The sequence below is a fragment of the Sciurus carolinensis genome, chromosome 12, assembly GCF_902686445.1.
Source record: "Sciurus carolinensis chromosome 12, mSciCar1.2, whole genome shotgun sequence".
Taxonomy (NCBI): domain Eukaryota; kingdom Metazoa; phylum Chordata; class Mammalia; order Rodentia; family Sciuridae; genus Sciurus; species Sciurus carolinensis.
In genome coordinates, this window is record NC_062224.1 from 109,553,185 (window position 1) to 109,569,253 (window position 16,069).

The window sequence follows — 16,069 nt, forward strand, 5'->3', positions numbered from 1 at the left end:
CCACTAACCCACCTATTTCTTGGACCCCTCTTCCCCCATCTGATTCAGACTGAGCACAGAAATCTGCCTGGATTTCTGGGAAGATGTCCTCTAATCTTCACTTGAAAGAACATTTCTCTTTCTCTCTCCCTGACCATTCTGGACATTCCTGGCTGGGGTGCTGGGCTTTCTCTTTGGCCTTTCAACTCAGAGCCATTTGGCCTCTGCAGCATAAACAGGAAGGGCTCGCTTGTTCTTCAGTTTTAACAGTTGGCACCAGTCATTTCCATGGCCCCACTGGGAGGGCAATGCCCAGGGCCAGTTGATGGCGAGCAAGCCCCAGACCAGCCCCTGGCAGCTGGTACCTGTGCACCTGGGAGACACAGTCAAGTGGGCAGAATCTCACGCCCATGTCCCAGAAGGGCCTCCCAAGAGGACTCTGAGGAAGACCCTGGACACTCCACAGCCAAGTCCTGGCACCCCTGTCTCCCCACCCAAAGAAACCTTAGAGACATTAAACAAGTTCCCTGGCCTGGGCCATCAGAACTCTGTGCCGGATCCTCCCGGCAACCTTGGCACTGTCTTTCTGTTTCTCAGATCTCTAGGACTGGACTCAAGAGAGAGGGATAAAAGGGGTGAGAAGAACCCCAGAGAACTTTTGCAGTTGACTTTCCCTTCCATCTCTGCTTCTGACAACGCCTGGTGACGATTTCCCCTAACACCTTCCATGCGTGTTCAAAGACATCTCTGAGAAGACATGTCGCTAGGAACATGTCTTCCGCTAGGAACACAGGGCGTTGGCTAGAGGGACTGCCACTTTGGCTCCTCCAGATAAGGCACAGGAGCTTCACCCGCGCTGCGCGGTCTCCCTCTGCAAGGCCTCCCATTCCTCTCCAAGAAGTCCCTCTGTTGGGCCGCACGGGGCTCTTTTTCCTGGGGCTGGGTTTGCCCTGAGCTGCGCCCGACCCTGGGAACACTGGGGCGTCTGTGAAAGAAACCGGCTGGCGCCGCGGGCCGCGAGGAGGCGCGGTGTCCTGGAGGAGGCGCGCTCGCTGGGCCACCGCCGCCAGGGCAGGAGCGCGTCACGGCGGGGGCGGGGGCGGGGGTGCGGCCGGGGCGGGCGCGGCCGGGCGTGTGCGCCCGAGGCCAAGGGCGCCGGTGGTCGGCGGCTCGGCGGGAAGCCCGGGCCGAGCTGCGGAGCGGTGTGGACGGCAGTGCGATCCAGGAAGTTGTGTCCGCGACATCAGGGGCAGGACGGGCGGCCGTGGAACCTCGAGTATGCGCGGCGTCGGCCGGCGGCGGGGCAGGGCGCACCCAGGGCGCTTCTCCCCGCGGAGCGGCAGGTAGGCGCCCGCGGGCCCCGCCGCGCCGCCCCGAGCGCTGTGCAGCGCGGGCCCGCCGTCCGGGTGGCTGTCACTCAGGGACGCGGCAGGTCCCGGGCCGCGCCCGCAGGAAGCCTCCTGGGCCCGCCCGAAAGGTGAGTCTCAGACCCTGTGGTCGGAGTGTTCGGAGGGCACCCCGGGCCCGCGCCCTTCAGAGAGACCCGCGGGCGTCTCGGATACCTCCTGCCCTGCGGGACTGAGTCCCACTTTGCGTCCCCTGCGAGGATTCTCAGCAGGCTTCTGGGCAGAGGCCACATGGGCTCCTCGGGAGTTTGGGGTGGAGTTCTTACTCCAGTGGACACGGCTGCCACAGGACAGAGAAAGGGACAGAGAGTCATTCTGGCTCCCGCTGAGGAAGTCCAGGCCCAAGACCCTTCCAAAGCATCTCAGGCTTGGAGGTTTCGAGGTGAAGCCAAATAGTCAATGGGGCTAAGAAACTGGCCAAAACGAAAATGTGGCCTGGAGCCAGGGGTGGAGTGGGACCTGTCTGCTGCAGCGTCTCCGAGACTCCGGGAAATTTTCAGTGGTACGGATTGTTTCCAGACTTTTCAACTCTCTAAAGGGTCCCATTCTCAGACCCTCCCACCCCCGAAGGTAGACTGAAGGACTCAACTGGACCTGCTTAACCCCTGTTTTGAAAAGTTTTAAGGGAATACTTTGTGTAGTAGTGGAGTTAAGTAAATGATAAATAGCTTGTGCGAGCACCAGTGCTGCCTAACCGAAAGGGAAACGAAGCAGAGGCCAGCACTTGCCCTAATTTAAGACAGCTCCCGGAGCCAGCACTCCATGGTAACCTGCAGGACTGCTCTGCTGACTGCTGAACAAGGGGAGAAATGGCACTTGGCATCCGGGAAGCACCTGCCTTCCAAGGCATTTGCATCTCACGCCTAAGAACCTGCAGCTACCCTTACGGAACTCTCATTCTGAAGTTCTGCTGGTTAGTAAGAGTCTTGAGTTAGGAGGAGCAGGACTTAAACATAGTGTTGATGCAACTTGTTCCTAACCCTTTTACAAATGGGTTGCAAGTTCTACCTACAGAATCCAGCAAGGGTCTCACTGGCCTTAAGCTGATTCCGTTCTACCCATCACTTGATGTGATATGCTTGCCCTTTGCCCAGTGCTGAAAAATCGGGTCAAGTCCTTGATTTTCTCTGAAATTCTACCTCCCCATCCCCACCCCAGATATAATTTTAGGAAAGAGATGCATTGCGAAGCAAGTATTTCTCTTAGCCTTTATACATTGTCAGCTTTCAGCTTAGAGAATGAAGATGATGATCTTTGCCCTTTTCCCTCAAGACAAAACCCAAGAGGATAAGGAACACTCCACAAGCTCCATTATTGATTTTGCCAGGGAGGAGCACCCGTCACATCCATCCAGCCAACATTACTAAGCCTACTGTGGGCTGAGAGCATGCCAGGCCTTGGTAATGAGATAGTTTCTGCCCCTGAGGAGTCCTAGCCTGGCAAATAGATGCTACAGAAACAAAACACGGTTCGGAATATACACATCATAATAGTAATAAAACCATCCAAAGGAGGAAACAGGAATTCCTCCCTAGGAATTACCTGGGAAGTCAGCACCTCAGAAGGGATGCGTGAGCAGGATCTTGAAAATGACTAGGAACTCCCAGGGGAAGGGTCTTTTGGGCAAAGGAAAAAGTATGTCAAGTGTGTGGGCGGCTGGAGGAGATGACACTGCCAAGGGAGACTCCCAGCCTGGAGCAGTGGGAAGCCGTTAGGTGGAGGAAGGGTGCCAGATTCGGTTTGGAGAAGGAATGAATGGCCAGATGGCGGCTGACCTGGAGATGAGAAGCAGAGATAATGAGGAGCACTAAGAAGACCATGGCACTGGAAAAGGAGAGGGAGTGGGTTTTCGGGGTGTTTAGGAAGTTGAATCAAAAGCAGAATGTAGCAAGGTATTGAACTGGAGGGCAGGGGAAGGTGCATGGTGGCATCGTCCATGGCTCAGGAAGCAACTGCAGGAACAGGCAGCATGACCCTTGACACATGTTTAAGTCGATCGCCCAGGAGGGGTCAGGTGGACTGAGGCAGCGGGCACTCAGGTATGCAGGTATGCAGCTCAGACAGAGGCCAAGGAGGCTCCAGTTTAACTGTCCCAGGGGCTGTGTATAGAAGCAGTGTTGAAGGCAGCTGAAGAGACCGGCGAGGACACTAACAGAGAGGCCACAATGACACTGAAGAGCAGTGTCTGTCAGCAGTTGTGGCCTTGGGCATTATTTTCCATCATATGGAGAGATGACTCTTCAGACTCCAGGTTTTCCCGAGATGCCCAGCAGGGTAATTCCTAAAATGTTGGCAATAACTGTGGGTTAATGGCACACAGATGCATTTAATGAGTGAATATCCAGGGATTCCAACCCCCAATGTCTCCACTGTGTGAAAAATGAATATTGAGTTCAATTGGAAGATCTGCCAGGACCTCTCCAGAACTCAGACCCAAATCTTTACCACACCTGTGTGGGAGACTCCAGCCTTCACTAAAACAAGGAGGATGACCAGCTCAGACTAATTCCAGACCCTTGCAGAATAGTTCCTTAGGTCTGAATCGCCCAGATCAGGATCTTGTATAACTTGCATGGAAGGAAAAAAAAAAAATCCTTAAATTTGGAGCTAGACAGATGTGGGTTCAATTCCTGGCTTGACCACTTAAGTAGCTGTCCTTGAACAAGTCTTTGAATCTCTCAGCTTCATTTCCCTTGTATTTAAAATGGGGATAATTATTACTCACCAGGTCAATGGTTAGAATCAGAATCCAATTGAAAAAGAAAGTACATTTAATGTGCCACATAAATTGTAAGGCTCTATAAAAATGTAAGACTTTTTATTATCATTACTAATCTTACCTCTTGACTCAACCCTAATCAGATGGACTGTGTAGGCGTAGGATCTAAGGGGCATCATAGACCCAGATTTGGAGCTTTTTAATAGCAGGGCAGTATTGATAAAAGTCCCCTTCCATCTTACCACTGGTGTGCATCTATTCTGGCCTTGACCTTTGCTACTCCTTAGCCAAAGTGGTCAGAACCCAAAGAAGCCAATGTTCCCCTAATACGTATGTATGCAGGTCATTCAGTGCACAAGGGTCACTGGGAGCTCATGGGGCTGGAAGCAGCCGGGATTTCACTGACCTGGTCAGGAACCCACCCCACTTGCAGCTGAGTCCTCATGGAGGGGACAGTTTTTTCTAATCTTTGCCAAGGTGCTGGTTAAGCCAGTGGTACAGTGGCCCTGAATCTGCGCACCACCTGATAGCTTAGATGGGTATGTGCTTTTCCCTTCTCCCAGCCAGGGAGACCTGACATACTGCAACCCAGGGCAGCTCAATTCTACTCGGGCATCCAAACTTTCAAGTGAACAGAATTCTAGTAAAAGCCAACTGTTGATGAAAAACAGGAAGTCACCCCAGGTTCAGAGACTTCAAGTGGAAAATCACTTTAGAAATGAGCCAACCCCACCTACCCCTCACTTCTCAGAGAGGGAAGAGAGTCCCCGGCTCACACAGCTGGTTCATGGAGGGACCAAAATCCAAGTTCCATTCTTCTGTTTGGAAATACCCTACAGTATCTAAGATCTCTGTTACCTGGAACTTCTGCACACAAGGACACATGCAGATACTCAAATGGTGGTGGAGAGGTGAAATGAGAAGATCATACCTGAAGGTTGAGCCTTCCCCGAGTGGCCTCTGGGGCATCTCTGGAGCAGACCCTGAGGAAACGAGGGTAGATCTAGCCCCTAGGACACTCGCCTTACATCCCCATGCCTCCTGCCTCCTCAGCTCCATCCTTAAACGTTCTCAGGAGTTCCCAAAGACCCCCAAGAGGTGGGGCCATACCCAGTTCCTTAATTAGCTCAAACCTTTATGGTGCTTTGCCAAGCTTGTCGTGAAGACTGGCCTCGGCAATGAGAATGTGGTGTAGACCAGTGCCTGAGTCAGCCTTCCAGGTCCCAGGTCAGCATGCAACCTGCAGCCTGATGAGCAGGGCTACCGGTGAACAACCGAGCACCGGAGACTTGTCTCGGGTACAATAAGAGCAAGCGGTAAGAACAGTGGCAGGACAGACCTCTTCCCTCCCGGGCAGCCAAAGGAAGATCCACAACAAATGCTTTGAAGGGTGATCCCCAGGGCTGCAGGCCAGCTCAGGTGTCTGGCACTCCCCATCAGTCTGAGCCATCTGGACAGAGCTTCAACTGGGGACATGAGTGCACAGTTCGGGGTGACTAGGAGAGGGGAGCCAAGCTCCTAAATGAACCGCCCACAAACACAGGATCCCTTTCCCAGGGGCAGTTCCCAAGGGACCATGGCAGTAGCCAGACCCAGTTCCCACCCCTGAGAAGAGACTTCCTCCCACGGCTGTGAACAAGCTGCCGCATGGAGTTCGTGTCTAAAAAATGAAACGAAACCTAACCGTTGCTCTGTCTCTTGGCCAAAATTGAAGAGGAGACGGTGCTGTAAGCCGCGACAGGCTTGTCCTTGGCCGTCTGTGTCCACCCCCACCTAGGATGTTTTTCAGTCGAGGTATTGTTCTCCTTGACTACAACCCTCACTTCAAGATGCATAGCTTGAAGGAAAGCCTATCAGCACCTTCTTTTAGTTTTCTGGAGAAACCATGAAAGAAAATTGGCAGAAGAAAGGAGAAAGTATATGAATAGTAGAGATAGGATAGTTGCACATTACAGAACTCTTCATCTTTCGATTGTCCCAAGAGGGAGAAGAGCTTGGGGGCCTAGGTTTAGAAATGGCTGTGGAGGCTGAGGCTGGGACAGGGGGCAGTGGGAAGTCCCATTAGCTTAGTCTTGTGGGAGCAGCATGACACAGTGGCATGTGACAGGAGCCACTGTAAATACCAAGAAAACGCTGCCCTCTGGAGCCTACTTGTGCCCTCCCCCACCCAAGTCAGATACTGAGTCTGCACCGTCTGCCTGTGGTTTCTAATCCTGGACCCTTGTGCTGCCCACCCAGCAGGACAAGGTACAGGCTTTCGAAACCCCTCTTCATGTGGTCATCAACACCCAGAGCCCCGGCCATAGCTCCAGAGAGGAGTCACTAGACACCACTGATCTGAAACCTCTCAGGAACTGACACTGGTGTCAAAGTGACCTTCTCAGTGACTGGGAACCTGGAGTGGACAGATGTCCCTCCAGGCTTTCTCGGCTCCCACAGATTTCAGTGTCCATGCGAGCCTAGCACTGGCCATTTATGCAGTGGCGGTGCTAAGAATTGGAGGCGTGCAAAGATGATGGTGTGGCTGTCCCCCACCCACCAGGTCGCCTTAGGAGCACATCGTCGCATGTGTCGGTTGTTCAACATTATGCTGGGGAGAAAGTTCATGGCCAGCAGGGGATGCGCGGCTCTTAAGGCCAGCCCTGCAGACCTACCCCATCTTAAAGCACCGTTGGCTTCCACCCCCACCCAGCCTCCCTCTCCACCTTCCGCCTGACCTGAAGCATGGCTTCCCGCCCCAAGCCCACAGTCTGCTGAGCAGAGTTGCCAGCGCAGTGGTGACCCAGGTAAAGCCTCCAGCCCATGACACAGGCGGCCCACCCCATCCACAGTGTGACCCCCACTGGGGGAGCGGCGCACCTTGCCCCCCACACCACACAGACATGGCCTGCTCCGAGCTCTTTGAGTGTCCAGATTAGAAACTCAGACCTTGCTCTCTGGGATGGTGAGACCACAGTTGGCTGAGGCAGGAAGAAAGCAAGGTTCTGCAGGTGCCTGGGGTGCTGGTGGGTTCCCCAGGACTCTGCTCTTCCCTGCTCTGCCGGAGTTCCTGGCCTCTCTGGGGAGAGAGCTGGGCTTTTGCTGTGCCGTGGCTGCCTGCACTGCTTTCCCAGGCTGGCCGTTGAAAGGATAGCTCACTGCCAGACAAAGGCACGGCGTCCCCCACAGCAGCCCACTGTCTGGGACAGAGGGCAGATGCAGTCATAGGGCGTGTGCCACACGGGCAAGGCCAGATGCTCTGACTGACATTTTCCAAGGAGTAAGATCTGGGTAGTTTGAAAAATATTATTCCTTCGAGGTGGGATATGAAAGTAAAGGGAAAAGTACTTGAACCCCTGGGTATGTGGTCGCTCAGCCCTTGGTATTAGAGTGAATGGTTGAACACCAGAGTTCTTTAACAACATTTCCCGCTTCTCCAGCGAGGGATAATGAGGCCAAGCCATTCTTTTCCATGTGCTGTCTGTTAGTTTTTAAGAAATGGTGCATTATCTCCTGTATTTTTCCACTGAGGTGGAATTCATATTACGTACAATCAGCCATTCCCAAGTAAGCAGCTCAGTGGCATTCAGGACATTCACCGCAACTTTTATCTCATCCAAAACATTTTCCTTACCCGAAATAAAACCCGTTAAGCAGTTTCTCCCTTTGACTTCCTCTTCCCTGCCTCTGGCAACCCACCTGCACTCTGTCTGGGAGGGTTTACCTAGGGCAGGTGTTTCACATCAGTGACTCATGCAGCATGTGACCTTTGGTGACTGGCTTTTCTCACTTAACACGATGTTTCCGAGGCTCATTCACGTTGTGGCATGTGTTGGAACTTGATGCTTTTATGACTGAATAGTGCTCCATGGTACGTAAGGCCACCGTTTGGTTTGTCTATCCATTTGTTTGTTGGTGGGCGTTGGAGCGATTCCCACCTTCGGGCTGCTGTGATCATGCGCGCACAGGGTGAGTTCGAGGACTATTTTCCATTCTTCTGAACTAGGAGTGGATTGCAAATCATGCGATGCGTCTGTGTTTAGCTTTCTTTCTGAGGACTTGCCAAACTGCTCTCCTTTCCCCTACATTTTATCAGTGTACTTAAAAATCCATCTGCTTTTCTTGAAGACCATGTGCATATTACGTGGCTTACGTTCCCAGGCCTGGTTGGTCTCTTCTCCAATGCCTTTGATCCTGGGCTTTAGTAAGAGATATTAAATCCAGTGCCCTCAAGATTCAGGATTGCTCGGATGCTTGGAGTACACTCAAGCTCCTCCTGGGTGTCACCGATCAGGAAGCAGCAGCATCTGTGGAGTCCTGGGTGGGTGCTGGGCAGAGCACCGAGTCCTTCCTACCTCCTCGCATTTAACCCTGAGGTCAGCTCAGCAAGAGGTGCTCCTACTATCCCACACCCACAGATGAGGAAATGAGGTCTCCACAGGGCCAAGTGCTGTCCCCGTCCCACTCAGGAACTCACCTGCAGAGAAGCTGTGGGAAGCCATTCTAGTGTCAGGAGCTTACGGTCTGTTTCGACAGACAGGCAAAGAGGTGGTCACAGCACTGCATCATGGGTGCTATGGTAGTATCACTAGGGGCCCAGGGGTCCCAGAAGAGGAGCCCTAAGCCCACCTTGGGGCAATCAGTTTCCCAGAGTCCATCATCTTCTTCATAAGCTTTGGGCTCTCTGGTAAAGTCCGAGCCTCTCCCTGCCCCACCTGTTGGGCCCACCCCTCCACCACGGCATGCCCAGGGCACAGTGTCTGGCACAGAGTGGCTGCTCATTCCGTGTGGGTTAATAAACACGCGCCCTCTAGGGATGAAGCTTCCAGCCCCATCTCCCTGTTGACACGACACCTGGGACCTATAGTTCAACTCAGCATCTTTCTCAGACAGACAAGGATCAGCAAAGGGGACAAAAAAATCCTAAAATGGCCTTTGCTCTCTGTGTCTAGAAACAGCTCTGTTACATGAGAAGAAATGCAATGAAGGAAGAGGGTTGGAAGGGGACAAGAGGTCTTTCAAATGGCCTAGAGAGGAGACTCTAGCATGGGATGAGATCCTAAAGAAAAAATTAACTGGGCGCCACCTTCCAAAACGGTGATTTCTCCCTTTCACGTCCGGGTCTTATTAATGCCTCAGAGACTCCTAGCTGGTGGCAATACCCCAGGAGGTTCACTCACTCCCTGGGAAGGTCTAGACTCTCCCCAAATGCTAGTTCCCTCTCCTCCTTCCTGGGTCATAGCTCTGTCATGCCTATCACTTACCCTTGATCTTCCGCTCTTCTTGGCGAAGGAAGAACGATAGAACTCTCAGGAGGCCCGGTGGCCTTGTTGAGACAGCAGGAGCTGCCCCAACACGACCTGGTTGCATTTTTTAACACGCATCTCTTAAGCACCTCTGTGTGTGCCTGACACCATGCTAGAGGCCGTGGGGAATTTTCAAAACAGAACAAAACAGAAGGCAGGCACAAATCCACCTGGGACCTACCACCAGGAGCCTGCAAGCACCTCCTGCCCCTCCTGTCCTCGCCTTAGAGCCGGGAGAAACTGCTTCTTCCTGGGGGTCTCCGCCATCTCTTTGCCCCCCGACCAGGCTCAGGACCAGGAATTCCACCTTGGAATTCCTCATGCCCTCTCCATCCCTGCCGAGCTGGTCCCCAGGTGTCTAGCCACTTCACCTGAGCTGCACACTGCCCCCCTGACTGCAGCCTCACCTGTGAGGCCTTCCTGATCTGCCCAGGCCCAGTCCTGGTCTCCTTACCTAGCTGTAGCCCCCCGCTGCTCTCCCACCCGTGGCGTGACCCCGCAGAGGCCTACAGGCGTGTAAACACACACAAGCTCGGGTGCCAGTGGAGGTAACACACAGCCCTCACAGACACACTCTTAACTTCAGTTCTTCTCCATCCCCAAGACCACAACCAGTCAGTTAGTTACTCAATCAACAAGCATATACAACATGCTTGTGCCAGTACCAGACTAGACCCCGAGGATCCCAGAGAAAAGAGCTCTCTGTGGCTTATGTCAAGCCGGAAAGCAAACACGAACAGCATGTGTACTCTCAGGAAACAATAACCTCATGCCTCGTCAGGGAGGGCAGGAGGTGGAGAAGGAAAGAGATTTTCAATTAGTATGGTCTCTGTGGAACCGGGATTCCAGAAAAAGGCCCCTAGCTACCAAGTCTTCCTTCTCCTCCTATCCCTTTCATGAGAGCTATGCAGGCCAATTTTTGCTAGAGCTTTGCACTCCTGTCTGGCTCTGAAATAATGAAGCATGAAAGGTGTCTGCTTGATACGCATGGGAGTTGTCCCTGCGGTCCCTTCTGGACTCGCAAGTCCCTCACTGGTGGACCACAGCAGGCGTCACAAACTCAAATGCTGACAGGGGCCTGATGGGTAAAGATGTTCATTGAACATTTATTCCATACTAGTTGCTGTTGTAACTCCATTTGCAGATTACTTAAGTCAACCGCTTCCCACAATGATCCTAGGACAGAGGGGCTGTTCTTATCTTCCTTTTATAGTTAAGGAAACTGAGGCCCAGAGAGGTGCAGCTAGCTAGGGAGGGGTGGTCAGTCAAAGGGGGAAGTAGGTGGTGAGGAGCACGGGGAGGGCGTGGGTCCAGCAGAACCCATTCACTGCTCCCATCTACCTTGTGGGCTTCCATTTGCAATCTCAGATCCACAAGCTGATCCAGGGAGGCCCTTCTTGAGGAAAAAATATCATGTGGTTTCCATAAACCTTGTGCTAAATGTTGATGATGATGTTAAACAAGTAGGTGACCAGAGTGTGTGTGTGTGTGTATGTGTGTGTGTGTGTGTGTAAAAGAGAGAGAGTGAGGGAGAGGGAGCCCTTTCAATCAAGTAGGACTGGCTGCGGTTACCCAGAGCCTTGTGACAGATTTGGAATCAGGATCATCACCAAATTTAAGGATGTGCAAAGAGATTAAGTGTGGTTGGGATGGGTGGGTAGAGGGGAGGTGGAAAACCCACTGTTTCTTCAAGTGTCTTAGCGCAGTAATCTGCCTTCTTGGTCAAACATGGAAAACCTCTCCTGAAGGTCCCCAGGCTTGGGACATCATCAGCCACCTTACCCCCAGCCCTATCCCGGGTCATTCAAGGCCTAACACCTTATGAGGTGTGGAGAAAGGAAATTTCCCGATGGTCGCCCTCCTCCACGGGCCACAGCCTTGAGGAATCCCTGCGTAGGCCCGGCCGCTCCCTGGAATGCCCTGGCAGCCAGAGCGGTGACGGGAGAAGGAGCGGGAGCTGATGGAATGTCCCCACAGGGGAGGCTGGAAACCTGCAGATCGGCCGAGCCTGGGCCACCTTGACGGTTCTTCCTCTGAGCCCGTGTGCTTTCTTGAGCAGCTTGGAATCCCCTTTCTTTCCCGACCCGCTGCCTTGAAACATGCTACTCACCCTGCAGGTGCTACTCAAGTCCCACCCTCCTTAAAGCCTTCGCCAGGCTCCTCCTTGGAATCAAAGGCCCCGTAACCATTGGCTTCAGTTCCCCTGGGCCACTTAACTAGTCCTGCCCCAGTGCTCCATTTCCCAACCAAGAAGCAGCTTCCTGGAGTTCACAGTCTCTGGGTCAGATCAGGGGATCCCTCACCCAGACTTCTCATCAGGCAGCATTTTCTGGAAATAAGACTTTCCAGAAGAGAGAAACCCTCCATGCACATAGTAGGTGCTTGACCAGTGTACACTGAATTGAAATACCTGCTGCACTACCAGGAACAGCAATGGCAGTTCTTGACTTCTGCAAACTCAGTGGTGTCCGTAACCCAGGCTCAGGCAGCAAAGGGAGCCCCCCTTCAGGGGAGAAAGCAGGCAGGACTTTCCGCAGTGATGGCAGGGGGGTTACAAGATGCCTAGGAGGACAGACACACTATCCTACTCGGTTGGCTTGGCACCCGGAAATTACCATATGAAATGCCCTTAGTTCAAGAGCACTGGGTGATTTCGTCGGCTTTTTCGCTGCTGTGACTAAAAGACCCGTGCGAACAACTGTAGAGGATGACTCTACAGTAGGGGACTCACCGTTTCAGAGGTTTCAATCCACATACAGCAGACTGTTCCTCAGGGGTCGAGGTGAGGCAGGACATCATGGCAGAAGAGTGTGGCAGAGGGAGGCGGCTCACATGAGCTTCAAGAAGCAGGGAGAGAGGTCTTCACTTGCCAGATACAAAACACATGCCCCATGGCCACGCCCCCAATGAACTACTTCCTCCAGCCACACCCCACCTGCCTCCAGTTACCACTCAGTTAATCCCATTAATTCCCTGTTAAGGGAATAACCCAGTCATTTCCCCTCCAAACCTTCTTCCATTGGCTCACACGTGAGTTTTTGGGGGACACCACACATCCAAACCTTAACAGTGGGCATTTCAGGAGAATATCAACCCAGGCTTTATGACCGCAAGGGGGCAATCTCACTTCCAAGTGCTGTCATCTCAATATGACAAGGTCACGTCCCCTGAGGCCAATGGTCTTTGTCCACAGAGAGTGCCTCCCCTGGAATGCCCCAGCATATCTGGCAACCGAGCATTCTGCCCTGGCTGAAAGAATTCTCCAAACCCAGAATACTGAAATTCCAGTTGCCAGAGTTTTTCCCCAAATATCTTTTTTTAATCTGACGACAATGTTTTATGTTAACCTAGACACCACTGTGGCATTGTGGAAGCAGCACTAAGTAGAGAGGGAGGAGAACAACCTTGTCATCCATCTTTAATTAGCCGGGAGACCTTAGACAAGTCATTTAATTTCAGTGGGCCTCAGAGTACCCTCATCTAGAAAAATGTTCATTCATTCATTTAGGAGAAATTCCCCAGGGACATAGGTCCCAGAAGTCGGGGAAGCTATAATGGAAATAGATTCCATCTATTGTGCCCAAACAAAGGTGATTAAATAAACAATTACCCTAATGCTGTTGTGGGTCCTGGTTACAGTGAGGCACAGTACCGGTCAAAGAGTGGGGCCCTGACCTTTGACAAGGTCAGGGAAGGTTTCCCAAGGTCTCCGCTGAGACTGGAGGATGAATACAGGCTGGGAGACTCGGTGGTGGTGGTTGGGGGACAGTTGTGGGTTCCACATAGAGGAACTCATGGAGGCCCCAAAGCAAGAGGGAAGCCACAAGTCTCACAGTATGGCAGCGATTGGCCGCCATTCCTTGTCCCCCTTTGTGCTGCTCTCCAGGGCCCAGGCAGTGAACAGAGCATCACCTGGGAATCGGGAAGGCAACAGCCCGTCTGCTGCGGCCCGGGGCCAGCTGAACGATTGTTTTCTCTTTACAAGAAAGGCCTCCCCTGTCCCCACCCCTGTGGGTGGAAGGAAGACACGTTTGCAGGGGTGGAACATCCAGAGGAGGTTTAATGTTGGTAGGACTTTTCCTAATGGCAAATACACCAAGCCATTTGGGTGTCGGTTCACAGCCTGGAGAAGTGATCTATCTCATCCGTGGTTTTATCCCCTGTCTGCCCCCCATTCCCAAGGGACCAGGAGATGAATAGCCATTTCTTTCTGATTGGTTTGGTGATATTTCATTTCAGGTCGTAATCAGATTTTGTCTAAGGGAGAAAGTGTGCTATTAATAAAAGTTTTTTTTATCATAATATCTGTGATTACTCTACCCAGCTGGGTAGGGCAGACTGCCAGGGAGCCCAGGGGTGGGGGCTTAATCCTGCATATCCTCCCTTCTGGCGAGGAGTCCTTTCGGTTGTGAGTGCCATCAGGCAGGAGGATGTGGAGACTGAAACACTGATACCATTAGGTCCCCTGTGCTCACGACCTCTGGGCTCTTCCTGGGGCTCACTGCACTGCACCATGCTAGGCTCTCAGAGCCCTGGTAATCTCACCAAAATTACTTCCACAGCCTTCCCACTCCTCAGAAGGATCTCCACTGCCATCCCAGTCACAAACCCTGCGCACTCATCCCAGTGCCCCCGTCCCCAGCAGCATGACATTCCTCCATGTGACAACACGCCCAGCGCATCCCCTCCTGCACCCCTCCCCCATAGACCCTAAGCCAACATCCACCTCCCCTTCCTAACGGTGCTCTCGTATTCTGGCACTTGCTGATATTTAGTTTAGCATTTAATTGCTATCATTTTTTTAAATTAAACTTTGCAGAGAATTTTTGGATAATAGAGAACTTGTGTGAGTATTGGATTTGACTCACACAGTCACACTGGATGAGTGAACTTGTTACTGGCACCCTAGGCCAGAGGCCTGCCTCCAAGGGTCCCAGCATACCAGACTGGGTCACTTTCCCCAAGCAAAAAACGTCATGGTGAAAAGCAGAAAAAGAACTTTAATCAGTGTGGCTATGTTGAGAAGGCAGAGTGAGAGCCGGCATGCAGCCCTGACTTCGGGTGCTGACACGAACTTTAAGTTCAAATAGAGGAAGAACTGGGGGCGGGTGAGAGGTCTGTGTAATTGGATTGTCTTGATCAGAGTTGATCATTCTCCAGTTCTGGTTTTGCAAGATGGCTCTGGAGAAGTCTTCATCACTTGAGGGAACAATTTCCACTTCTTGCTCAGGATATTTATCCATCAGACCTGTGATCCTGGAAGGGGGCAGTTTGGTCCCCCTGAGAGGATAGTTCCCGCTGTTCCTGGGAGGTGTCCACTCCAGGGCTCTGCAACAGGATGCTGCAAATCTGGCCTCAATCTTCAAGGGGGATGAGCCAGGTTGGGTAAATTTAGAGCTAATAAACCATGTATTACGAGTTTTTAAATGAACATTCCTTAAATGATTAACATGCCTTTGTGCAAAGCTTAGCAGGGACCTGACTGAAAGTTTAAGGAGATGGACACAAAAGGAAGGCAGAAAGACCAGCTCCATCCAGCTGTCACTTACCCAGAGGGCATCCGCAGGTCTAGATAAAGAGTCACTGCTTTTAGCAAGGACAGCCTGTCTAAGTCCCTGTTCCAAAGTCAATGTTATTGTTATCTTCACAGCTTAGGGATGAGAAGCCTGAAGCTTCTGAGGTTCCCTGACTTCCTTACCACCTGGCCGAGCAGGCAGAATTTATAGTGCTGAGTCTCATGAAGAAACTCACTCAGGAGGGGAACCAGGTCATGCATTTCTTTTTAATCCCTCCTCAGCACCATGTCAATCACCTAGTAGATACTTAACTAACACTTCTTGAAATGGAATCCGTATATAAATCATTCAAATGGCATCGTTTCTTAATGCAGATCATTACTATTTGCACAAGTATAAAGAACACTTTGCAGCACCATTTTTATTGGTGACTCAGTAAACAATCTAGGTAGACCCATGCATATTCTATAACCAAGCTCCTCTGACCCAGGGGGCAATCGGTGGGCAGTCAAAAATGCAGAGACCTGTCCCTGCTCACATGAGCAGCCCCACTGCCTCCTGGCAGTGGATGGAATGCTTGTCAGAACCTGCTCAACGGGGTGGACATGCTCCACCAGCCTAGAAACCTGGAGTCCTTGTGTGCACGGAGGACCCAAGTCACCCAGCGTGGAGCCAGCGGGCAGCCTCAGCGTCTCTGCACAGCCAGGGGAAAGAGATGCCCTGGAAGTGATGAAGGTGCCATCCTTCCATCCCTTCTGGCTCAAAGGCAGGACCTCCCAGCAATAGAGCAAATCTCTCGGGAATCTCAGGCAGAAACTTTGACACCAGGTGGAATTAAGGGGTGACTTTTGTTATTGCCCCTTCTTTTGCCTAGAATAATACCAATAGTGACTCTGAGTATTTGTACAGTTCCTAAGAGCCCCAGCGCACAATCACATGCATTGCCTGCTTTGACCTAAGGACCCTGTCGGTCACTTGCAGTTGCTTATGTCCTTTAGAAAGTATGTGCCTACCATCAAACATTTGGAACAGTACCAAAGGACTGAGAGAAAAGTCATTTCCCAGCACTGTCCCCAATTTCCTTCCAAAGAGACAACACATGCTATCATTTTCTTATGTATTCTTCTAGATTTTATTCCATTTTAGAGATGAAAAAAAATGAGA

General features: G+C 51.9%; 1 protein-coding gene across 2 annotated transcripts in view; it reads left to right on the plus strand.

Moving 5' to 3' along the window:
• The first annotated feature begins 1,089 nt into the window (after window positions 1-1,089).
• The window catches only part of Kiaa0040 (KIAA0040 ortholog), a 33,444-nt gene continuing 18,464 nt past the window's right edge, over window positions 1,090-16,069 (plus strand). The window contains exon 1 of one of the 2 annotated variants that reach the window (XM_047521481.1): window positions 1,090-1,456. The gene's annotated coding sequence lies outside the window, so the exon portion shown is untranslated. The remainder of the gene's footprint in view (window positions 1,457-16,069) is intronic. The other variant, XM_047521482.1, reaches the window with a different exon arrangement.